The 12,292-nt window shown below is 41.1% G+C and overlaps 1 long non-coding RNA gene and 1 pseudogene across 1 annotated transcript; one reads left to right on the top strand and one right to left on the bottom strand.

Annotated features, from left to right (window-relative positions):
* Positions 1 to 1,699: 1,699 nt before the first annotated feature.
* On the top strand, positions 1,700 to 10,131 carry LOC130733789 (uncharacterized). The gene is made up of 2 exons (XR_009017637.1): positions 1,700 to 1,959; positions 9,475 to 10,131. It is a non-coding gene; the product is annotated as an uncharacterized LOC130733789 (long non-coding RNA).
* A 305-nt stretch (positions 10,132 to 10,436) lies between these two features.
* Positions 10,437 to 12,292, bottom strand: part of LOC130733788 (aldehyde oxidase GLOX1-like) — a 37,083-nt pseudogene continuing 35,227 nt past the window's right edge.

Genomic DNA, 12,292 nt, shown 5'->3' with positions numbered 1-12,292 from the left:
CTTCGCTCTCTCTCTCTCTCTCGTGTTCTTCGTTCTTCAGTTAGGGTTCAATTTGGGGGAAGATTTGGGATTGGGTTCAATTTGGGGTGAAATGTTTTAATTAGGGATTGGTTATAAGGATTATTAGATTAGATTATCAGATTAGTTTATTAGTTAGATTATTAGATTGTTTAGTTAAGGATTATTAGATTAGGTTTTTTTTAAGGTTTAAAAAAAAAATTCTGATTAAATAATTGAGTTGGAATTAAATTTTTTTTTTAATTTTTTAATTAAAAAAATTATAAAAGCCACGTGAAATTGATGACTGGGATAAAATAGAAGGCTGACACACTTTGGCCTTAATTGAATTAATTTTTTTTTTCTAGGGACCCAATTTGATGCAAAATTTTTCCATGCCCTGGATTTGATTCCCTTTACAATTACAGGGGCCTTCTGATGTATTAAGCCTAATTTTTAAGTGTGTTTTAATGTGATCTGAAAATCTATCAATCTATCTTCAGAAAGAGTTTCTGCAGCCTTGAGGGCAATTTTGTCATTTAATAACTCATTACACTATAATTTAATTATTTACATGGGCATTTAAGTAAAAAATCACATTTTTTTTTTCTAAAGATGCAATCAAATTACAGCCGCTATTCTCTTGCATGCAATCTCTCACCTTGTGTCCGTTTCATCTATGCTTTGTCATTTATTCCCTATTAGTATTACGGTATTACTACGTTCAAAAAAAAAAGTATTACGGTATTACCGTTTCACATCTTCTCAAAAAATTTCCTCTGCAATCTCTCATCTTCCATCCGTTTGTTTATTCTGCTTTAATGGACACTGGCCTTTGCAATTGCAGTGCAGCTTTCTCTTCCTCTAGGGTTTGGCCGCACGAGATCTTCAACTCTTCGATCGTTCTCCTGGGATTATGTTCTTCCTCCTGATCCCAATTTTCGTTAGTTTTAGAGCCCAAGGCTTCTCATTTTCGTTAGTTTTTGGGTATGAATTTTAACATATATTTTGTCTTATCTATTGATTATATTATATTATATTTGGTTGAACAAGCATATTGAAAATCTGCATTTCACTGGATTGATGCAGATGGGGCAGAGGATGGGAGATTGAGAAAGATGGAGGAGAAACAGTAAAAGCTGAAATCCCCAGAAATAACAATAGCCTTTTGCAACGCTTCAAAATGTAATGCAAACTTTTCCTTACACTATTAAACATGTTTTCATTAACAGGTTCTCTGATTTTGGCTGAATAGTAGCCAACATGAAGCAGTAGGTTGGAGGGAAAATTTGAGTCATTTCTTTTCATTGATCATTGCTATAATTTGAAAGGTAACATGCAATTTGTAATTTTTTTAAAGATTGTGCTATTATTTGTTTTATATGCTATAATGTTAATCATCCATTCATGACAGTTTACTTACTTTGTCTAGGCTTTATGATTTGTGCATATACTGTGGTCTGTTTTGTTTAAAGGTAAGTGCGGGTAAATTTGGTTGGTTAAATAGTAACTAATGAGACATGATATCTGAGGAGGAAGTGATGAGGAAGAAAAATAATTTTTAAATTTTTATCCTTAATAATATCAACTTTTATATGATAAAAAATACTCCTCCATTATAAAACAGTTCTATAATAACAGATTAAAAATGGATTTATATATATATATATATATATGTGTGTGTGTGTGTGTGTGTATATAAAAGAGGTTAAGTAATTTCATATCAAGAAATCGTCACACTCACAAGCTCTCTTTGCTTCAGCTTGTCTCTCGTTGGCTTGGTCTCTTCTCATAGAATTAAATTCTCTATTCTCTATCTCAGAGCTGAGAGCTTCTTGGTTCATTGTTTAATTTGTGGGTTTTCCCCTCTTTCATCTCTTTCTCATGGAAATCTTTGTTTCATCGTTTTCAGAGCTGCATCTGCGTCTTCTTCCACAAAAGCTATCCTCGCTGCAATTGCTGGTTCGTTTGCTTCTTCCACAAAATCTTTTAGACTTGATGGCTAGAGGTCCTAATGAAATAATGACTTACCTTTACTTTTGTTAAATGACATTTAGTATGTCTATTCTTTATATCAAAGGGATAATAGAAGAGAAATGGAAACAATGTTTAAATTTGTTGGCATTTAGTAAGTCATTTCTTTGTTAAATTGCTTATGACTTACGTTCTGGTTTGTGCATATGTTCTTATTATTTTTGTTATTTTACTCATTGTAGTTTGATTTTGTGAGTTTATGTTTAAGAGTGATTCAAGAGCATGTTGGACGCCATGGTGTTGGATGCCTTGCACATGTGTATTGGGCTTGTTTGGTTTTTTTTAATGGACTGAATAGGTTGTTGCAGCTGTTAATATAGTGTCTTTATAATTATGGCTACTGCTTGTGCTTTCAAATCTAATTCTTTTGGTACTGTGGGAGAATGGATCATTTCAATTACTAGGGAAACCGGTTCCTCCAAAAGTAAGATGTGATTCTTACTCTTGTTAGTGATTATTCCAAGAAACTAGTAGTTTGAGTCCTTTTTTCTTTTGTGGGGGGCTTGGGGGCAGCATTGTTCTGGATAATTATTGATGCAGCATATTAATATGACCCCTGAAAGCACTTATGCTACTGTGGGTGCAAACATAGAGACCCCTTGATTTAGTAGCTGATGTGGAGCAAGTGGAGCTACAGTATCTGCAGAAGCTGGAACACCTGAAGAATTTACGCAGATTGCTTCCAGTGTCCGTTTCTGATGAAAAACCAGAGTTTTTTGGGTAGAAACGGGCTTTTGAGCCAAACCTCATGACAAAGTCATGAGATCAGACGTTTTTTGGGCGAATTCCTTCATCTTGAGGGTCAAATTTGCAATTTTCTATTTTCGTTTTTGTTTTTTTCAGTTTTAGGGTTATTTTCGTAATCTACTGCATCTAGGGTTTTGATATTTAAACTCTTGTTATTTCGTTTTGGAGATGATTGATTAGTATTATTGAATTAAGTGAGACGTTTCTCCTTATCGTCAATTTTCGGTATTTCTTTGAAAATCAACGAATCTTGATCTTCGCTTTCGGTATTCTGCGGAATCAACGAAGGCTTGCACCCTTATCCGCGCGCACGCTGCATCAGAGTGGTATCAGTTTCCTGTCGATCCAGCAGTATGCCTCCCCGGAGACAACGCCGACGCGCTCCAGAAGAACCCGCCGCTGGTTTGCCAAACCGCGACGCTGACGATCTGCGCCGCCAGATTGAACTTTTGACGCAGCGCCTGGATGCTTTGACGGATGCAAATCACGCTGATGATGCTACTGTTTCGGATGAGAATCCGTTCTTTGAGGAGCACCGCACTCCTTCCCCTGAACGCCATGCTCGACGTTGGGAGAATGGCTTCAAGGTGGATATTCCGGCGTTCGATGGTGGCCTTGAAGCAGATGAGTTTCTGGACTGGCTCGCCCAAGTTGAAGAGATTTTGGATTTCAAGGAGGTTCCTGATGACCGTCGTGTTCCGTTGGTGACGATTCGTTTGCAAGGCCGTGCGCAAGCATGGTGGCAGCAGTTGAAGAAGAATCGTGTTCGCCAGGGTAAGACTAAGCTTGCGACTTGGGATAAATTCACGAGGCAGTTGAAGGCTGCGTTCTTGCCCTACAATTATGAGCGCGCACTGTATCAACGCTTTCAAGTGCTTCGCCAGGGGCCCCGTTTTGTTGATGAGTATACCACTGATATCTATCAGTTTCTTGCTCGTACTGATCTGAACGAGACCCCCACTCAGTTGGTGTCGCGCTATATTGGTGGGTTGCGTTTGCAGTTCCAGGATGTCCTCAACATGTTTGATCCCCTCACAGTGGCTGAAGTGCACCAACGTGCTTTGCAGGCAGAAAAACAGTTGGCGCGCCGTGTTCCCACTGGCTCTCGGCAATCTTCAGTTTCTACCGGTAATTCGCCTACCCCACCTGCTCGTAGCTCTACTGAACAAGCTCCACCAGCAGCTCGTGGTTTTTCTGGTCCTGCGCAGGGTCGTAGCGGTGGTGGACTGCGCTGTTTTAATTGCGGCGAACTCGGACATCGCCAGTCTGAGTGTCGTAAGGCACCTTCTGGTACTCGCGGCCTCTTTGCTGATGCTCCTGAGGATGATTCGCCTCCTATTCTTTCTGATCCTATCTATGATGATGATACTGCGGACATCGCTGATGAATATGTGTCAGGTGATGTTGGGTCCCCTTCTTATGATGCGCCGGATCTTTTTGACTCCTCGTGCGCCTGAGACTGAGTGGTTGCGCCACAATCTATTTCAGTCAACTTGCACTATTGGTGGGAAAGTTTGCACCTTCATTATTGATTCGGGTAGTTTTGAGAATGTGATCTCTGAAGTGGCTGTTTCAAAATTGGGGCTTTCTGTTGAAACTCATCCTAAACCTTATCAGCTTACGTGGCTCACAAAGGGCACCGATATTACTGTTTCCAAACGTGTTTTGGTGAGTTTCTCCGTTGGTTCGACTTATTCAGATGATATATATTGTGATGTGGCTCCTATGGATGCTTGTCACTTACTACTTGGTCGGCCATGGCAATTTGACCGTGATGTTGCGCATGCTGGGCGTTCCAATACTTATTCCTTTTTGTTTCGGGGGAAACGAATTGTGTTGGTACCGACAAAGCCTCGTGCGGTGACGTCTGCCGATAATCAGTCACCGACTACTCTTTTATCTCGGGTTCCTTTTCAGGCTGCGATGGAGGACTCGGGTGTGGTCTTTATGTTATTTGCGCATCCTCTTCCTCCTAGCTCTGCTTCTTTTGTTGTCCCGGTTCAAGTCCGGCCTTTATTGGAGGAGTTTTCTGATGTGTTCCCAGAGTCTTTACCGACTTCCCTCCCACCTTTGCGTGATATTCAGCACCAAATTGACTTGATGCCTGGTGCTGCATTACCCAATCGCCCCCATTATCGTATGAGTCCCAAAGAACATGAAGAGCTTCGGCGACAGGTTGAAGAGCTTCTAGCTAAGGGCCATATTCGCGAGAGCCTCAGCCCTTGTGCCGTACCAGCACTTCTTACTCCAAAAAAGGATGGCTCTTGGCGTATGTGTGTGGATAGTCGTGCTATTAATAAGATTACGGTCCGTTACCGTTTTCCCATCCCGCGTCTGGATGATTTGCTGGATCAGTTGGGTGGTGCTTCTGTGTTCAGTAAGCTGGATTTGAAGAGTGGGTACCATCAGATTCGGATTCGTATGGGTGATGAGTGGAAAACTGCCTTCAAGACCAGAGAAGGCCTATTTGAGTGGTTGGTGATGCCCTTTGGTCTTTCTAATGCACCCAGCACCTTCATGCGTGTTATGAATCAGGCCTTACGCCCGTTCATTGGCAAATTTGTTGTCGTTTACTACGACGACATCCTGATATATAGTGCCAATCCTGATGTGCATCTTGACCACCTGCGAGAGGTATTGCTGGTTCTTCGCAGAGATAAATTCTATGCTGCTGCTCCTAAGTGTGCTTTTCTGACTGATTCCATTCAGTTTTTGGGTTATGTGGTTTCTCGCGAGGGACTTCAAGCCGATCCGAGCAAAGTTGTCGCCATTGAGCAGTGGCCACTGCCTACGTCCATTACTGAGGTGCGCAGTTTCCATGGCTTGGCGTCTTTCTATCGCCGTTTTATTCCCCACTTTAGTGGCATTATGGCTCCCATCACTGATTGCATGAAGGGCACCAAGTTTCTTTGGACTTCTGAGGCTGCTACTGCTTTTCTTGAAATTACGCGTCGCTTGACATCAGCCCCTATTCTTGTGCTTCCTGATTTTTCTCAACCCTTTGAGCTTCACTGTGATGCTTCGAAGACTGGTATTGGTGCTGTCCTTAGTCAATCTGGACGTCCTGTGGCTTATTTCAGCGAAAAGCTTTCTGGTGCTAAACTTCGATTTAGTACATATGACTTGGAATTTTATGCGGTTGTCCAAGCAGTGAAGCATTGGCGTCATTATCTCTTTCAGCGTGAGTTTGTTCTCTATACTGATCACGACTCTCTCAAGCACCTCGGCAACCAAGATAAGATATCCCATCGCCATGCTTCTTGGCTCTCCTATTTACAGCAGTTCACTTTTGTGATTAAGCATAAGGCTGGTGTTTCTAATCGTGTGGCTGATGCATTGAGTCGTCGTCATAGCCTTCTTTCTGAGATGCGTGTTCATGTTCCGGGCTTTGATTCTTTCATGGAGTTGTATGTGGAGGACCCTATCTTCTCTGGTGTGCTTTCCAACGTTCAGCAGGGTGAACCTACAGACTTTATCTTGGACAATGGCTTTCTTTTTCGTGGGGTTCAGTTGTGCATCCCTGCATGCAGCCTCCGCTTGAAGATTATTCAAGAGTTACATAATGAAGGTCACGTGGGGCGTGATCGCACTTTTCAGCTGCTTGCTGGTTCATATTTTTGGCCTTCTATGCGCAAGGAAGTTGGTCGATTTGTGGCTCGTTGTCGTACTTGCCAATTAGCCAAAGGCGCATCGACTAATGCCGGGCTCTATATGCCTCTCCCTATTCCCACACAGCCCTGGTCGGATGTTAGTATGGACTTTGTCCTTGGCCTTCCACGTACTCAACGTGGGAAGGATTCTATTTTTGTGGTGGTGGATCGTTTCTCTAAGATGACTCATTTCATCCCCTGTAAGCGCACTGCTAACGCTGTTCTTGTTGCTCAGCTGTATTTTCGTGATGTGTATCGCCTCCACGGCCTTCCTGCTTCTATTGTTTCTGATCGTGATAGTCGCTTCCTGAGCCACTTTTGGCGGAGTTTATGGCGTTTGGTTAACACTCAGCTGAACTTCAGTACTGCCTATCACCCTCAGACAGATGGCCAGACTGAAGTTGTTAATCGCTCCCTTGGTAATCTTTTACGCAGTTTGGTGGGTGATCATTTGAAGTCTAGGGATTTGAAGTTATCGCAGGCTGAATTTGCCCATAATCACGCCACCAATCGCAGCACTGGCTTCAGCCCTTTTCATGTCGTGTATGGCTTATCACCACGGGGTCCTCTTGACTTGCTTGCGTTGCCTAACAAAGTGCGCGCGCATGCCACAGCAGCAGATTTTGTTGCCCATTTACAACAGGTTCATCAGCAGACTCATTCTCAGCTCACTACTAGCACCAACAAATATAAGGCGCATGCAGATCAGAGGCGTCGTGCCGTGGAATTCGAGGTTGGTGATTATGTTTGGGCTATTCTCACTAAAGATCATTTTCCTGCCCACACTTATAACAAGCTTGCTGCGAAGAAGATTGGTCCAGTTGAGATTGTGGAGAAGATCAACTCTAATGCCTACCGCCTACAACTGCCGAGCCATATTCAGACATCTGATGTATTTAATGTGAAGCATCTTATTCCTTTTGTTGGTGATTCTTCTTCTGACGATGAGGCCGGTTCGGATTCGAGGGCGAATCTTCTCTACCTTGGGGGGAATGATGTGGAGCAAGTGGAGCTACAGTATCTGCAGAAGCTGGAACACCCGAAGAATTTACGCAGATTGCTTCCAGTGTCCGTTTCTGATGAAAAACCAGAGTTTTTTGGGTAGAAACGGGCTTTTGAGCCAAACCTCATGACAGAGTATGAGATCAGACGTTTTTTGGGCGAATTCCTTCATCTTGAGGGTCAAATTTGCAATTTTCTATTTTCGTTTTTGTTTTTTTTCAGTTTTAGGGTTATTTCCGTAATCTACTGCATTTAGGGTTTTGATATTTAAACTCTTGTTATTTCGTTTTGGAGATGATTGATTAGTATTATTGAATTAAGTGAGACGTTTCTCCTTATCGTCAATTTTCGGTATTTCTTTGAAAATCAACGAATCTTGATCTTCGCTTTCGGTATTCTGCGGAATCAACGAAGGCTTGCACCCTTATCCCCGCGCACGCTGCATCAGTAGCTCTGATCTTTGATCTTTAAATTCAGATTTATGCCACTCCATATTAGTAATGCCAGTGTCAATTTGTGCAAACATGTATTTGCCATCCTTGTTAATAATCTGCTAGAAGGGAAAAAATAAGGTCTTATAACTGTAAAAATCCTTCAAATGCTTCCAATAATTTTGCAACTCACAACTTGTGTTGACCCCGTCAGCTCCATTTCAGGGGTTTTTATTTGAATTTTGATCATCAATGCAAAATTTTCTGTCACTCATCCACTTCCTAGCTAGCTGTTATCCATTTTGAAAGCTATCTGATATTATCTGTCAAGTGCTCAATTTTTTTTTTCTAATGTGTACTGTGAAGAACAGGGTGAAGAAATATGTTATATGCTTCTAGTTCAAAGAGTGAACACTTCTTTCTTTGGGAATTATTGAAATCAATTTTATCAATTTCATGCCTTCAGAATATTTGGGTCATGCCTGATTGACTGTCTAAGTTTGAGGTTTTCCTTTTACCTTTTAAGAAGTAGGTCCATGTTTGTTTAGAAGAAAAGCTTGCTTAGAATTGAAGTTTCTGTCACAATTTTGTTAAATTTTGAATCACTTGAATGATTTAGGATCTACATGCTACTTCGGTGAATTAAAACTCTTTTTTTAGCTAATTGAGTAGAAGGTTTCTATAGAAAAAGGCTTTAACCCTAGAAGCAGAGTATGTTGCTTATAGAACCTATAAATTTTCTATAACTAACTGCAGTATAAATATAATTAGTGGATGGTTTTTCTGTCTTCTTTTAGGAAACATGTTGACACATTAGCAGAGACATCCTAGATTTATGAAAAAGTTATTATCCCCTTTTTCGTCAATTTTTTTGTCATTAGGTGATCACAGTGTGCTTTGAGGAGAGCCTATTAAGTTATATTGTAGAATTAATTATACTTAAGCCAGTTTCTACTTTACTCTGCTTTCTTATTTTAGTTATTCTTGAAGATTATATTTAGTTAATGTTTGTTCTCTATGGTTTTAAAGTCTTAGTTGAAGCTGTTATTTTGTTCAATTAGAGGCTAGCTTTCTAAAGCAGTTTGTAATTGTAGATTAGATGAAGAGCACTAAATACCACAACAAAAGATTTTGGCTTACCCATGAACTTTTTCTTTCTTTATTTTGAGGTCAGTAAATTTCAGATTTATGATGTTGAAATCATTTTTTATATATCAAGGGGAGCTTGCAGTAGTGGAATTCTGTGTTTACTTGAATAAAAGAGGTGACTTGGTCAAATTATTTTTTACATTTATAAGTAGATAAGTTGTGATATCATTCACTGGCCATTTCTGATGATTAAGCTGTCTGAATTTTGGGTGTTGACAAGAATGGCTTGAAGCTGGCAAGTTACAGAGGGTTCCATCTCTATCCCTTGTGTTTGCTGTCTAGTTATAGCAGTTATATTTTAATAAACTGATTAGGAATAGTTATAAATAGGGAGTTGTACCCTATGGCCATGGGGGATCAAAATCTGTCAAGATAGTAGGAGAGGTCTGGCTCTCGAACATCCAGACTCCAGAGTTGTATAATTATTCCTTAATACTAATCTGTTCTTATCATTTTGGTAACAGAGCACCATCCTGGTTCTGTGGTATTTTTCACTCCAATCCTGGGCAAGAGTAGGACAGAGGGAAGCCATGATCCAATGGAGAAAATCTTTGAGATGCTGACTACCGAACGTGAAGCTCGTGAAGAAGAATGTCAACAACTGAATTACACTTCTAACGCTTAGAGACCATGGTGGAAAACATGATGTAGTAAGATGAAGAATGCTCTTTACAAAGAAAACCATGAAGGAGAAGGCCCATCCAGGCGCATCACTCATGAAGAGGAAACTGCAAATGACAGCAACAACAAACAGTGGTGAAAGTTGAAAATTCCTGTTTATGATGGAGAGTGGAGACACTGATACTGATAGTTGGCTGAACAATTTGGAGAGATTCTTCCAAATATGAGGAATTCTAGAAGGAGAGAAACTGCAAGCAATTATGGCGCCATTGGATGGAAAAGCTTTATCTTGGTTCCAATAGTGGGAAGCATGCAATCCACACACATCACTGCAATCCACAATTTGGAGAGATTCTTTGATGTTTAGAATTGATAATATAGCTTAATGACTGGTTTAAATTTTTCTGAGTTTCATATTTGTTTAATTGCTTCCTAAGTTAGCTTGGACCCTACTTTTACATGATTCAACAAGTGTATTAGTAAGTGTGATTATTTTGCAACTTAGCTGTGAGCAATTCTGTTGATATACATGCTTAGATTATTTTGATTTATGGCTTAAGGGAGACATTTTAATCTTATTCTAAATCATTTTTGTGATCATGGATGTATAATGTTTACATTATGTTAATGGTTGAGCCTTTATGTTCAAACTACTCTTACTGTAATTTATATGTAAACAAAAATTAATATGGGTAATAGATGTGAGCCAAGAACAAGAAAGATTTAGTGACTGCTAATTAGTATGAACCTCATTTCAATTACCTGGCCAGTACTTAAATGATTAATCATCCCCAATGAATATTAATATTAGCAACTTGAATATCAAATCAGATTTCAAATAGTTAGTGCAAATTGAGCAATCAAATTAACAAGAGCAAGAATCAGATTTCAATACAATATTATCCTAAATTAAAGCAAGTTCTTTTCTTTTGTTGACAGAGACCACAAGACAACAATCAAACTATACGGATCCAAATTCCTTTGCTTGGAATTGCCTGATGAACAACAAATAGAAGGTAGTAGCCTGCTGGTGCCAGTGTTGGTGAGGGAGGAGCAGTCACCTCAACCTCATAGGTTGATTCCCCGACCCCAACATCATTGGAATTCTTTATCTTCAACACGAGAAGCCTTTGGCTCATGGAGAAAGTGTGCGTGTTGAAAGGTGGTGCTAACAGAGTCACCAACACTGGAGCAGAGAGCTTTGATTTGACTTGGAAGCTGATCTTGAAGTCTTGACCATAGGTCACTTCATTTGGCGGCTGGGCAGAAGGTTCCACGATGGTGGGGCAGAGATCGCCAAATTGAGCATCTAAGTAGGAGGGAGAAAAAGCTTCCAATCTCAGCTCTGTGGGAACATGACATTCCTGAAGTCATATCGGAAGTGGGGGTTACTGCCCGCAACTAGCACCCTCCCATCACGAAGCAGCACCGCCGTTGAGTGGTACATGCGCGGGATGCTGCTCCCGTTCTGTTCTTCAAAATCACCAACCTGGCATTGTTTCCATCTTCCATCTTGGGTTCTCGTCAGTAATTTTCATTCTGGCACATGAGTTCAGTGCTCTCAAGAATGTCCCTTCTGCAGAGATCCCGCCGGAGCACCGCCGCAGATCATCACCTCTGCCTCAACGTTGGAAGAATTTGAAAGGGAGAGAGGGAGGAGAACTGCCGAGCCGGTGCTGGGATAGTTCCGAGGATCTCCGCCGGGGATGGTGCTGTCTGTAATTTCTGACGACCACCCCTGTGGTGTAGTTGAACAGGATGGCTCTGTTGTTGGCAAAGATAAACAAATTTCCATCCACGTTTAAAAAAACGAATGGATAGAGATTGTTCTTGAGCCCTGGTTCATCCGTTTCTTCTAGAAAGGGCATATAAAAAGTTTCCTTCACCTTGCTGGGGTAGAATTCATAATTGTGTTGCTTGTCGCCCCCCACAATGATCTGTCTCCCGTCCGGCAGAGGATGGTTGGTGGCGTACCAGCGGCGAACAGCGAGCTCGTTGGCGTGCTCGACCCAGTCACACCCTCCGCATGGCTGCAATGTCCTCACCACCTGCTTCCCATCATTAAGTCTGTGCGGTCGAAGATTGCCACCGCGTCGTGATGGAGCAGCTGCATGTGCATGGCGACTATTCCCATCGATGGCTGCAGCAGCTCCCATCCGCCGCCACCTTCTGCTGCAGCGGAGGCCTTGATGAGAAGAATGAGAAGCAGGGCAAGGGGGGTCATGGTGGCAGGGGTTATGGTGGAAAGTGGAAAAATGTTTTCTGTTGAGGGAGATGATTTTCATGCTTTGTTGAGGAAGATGGAGCCAAAGACTATTTATTTTGGATTCTTTACTCAGCAGGTCAATTTTGCTTACAAACTACCAAACCTAGTGTGTAGTGTGTACTACTCCCTCCGTCCCTAATTATAAGCTAAACTTTTAAAAATCACACTTATTAAGAAAACCATAATTGATGCATTGGTTTTTTACAAAATGGTACAACCTTCCATCTTTACCCCTATTTAAGACAAAACTTTCTAATCATTATACTTAATGGTGCTCCACTATCAATTTATTGCCATCCCACTGAAATTAGAGAACGAGAACTTGAAGCTATCAATATGGATGCTTTAGAAAAAAAGAAGAAGATCAATGGGTGAAACGTATCCAATTTTTGAGA

Source organism: Lotus japonicus, chromosome 1 (genome assembly GCF_012489685.1).
Source record: "Lotus japonicus ecotype B-129 chromosome 1, LjGifu_v1.2".
NCBI lineage: Eukaryota > Viridiplantae > Streptophyta > Magnoliopsida > Fabales > Fabaceae > Lotus > Lotus japonicus.
This window is presented reverse-complemented; position numbering and strand designations above follow the sequence as displayed.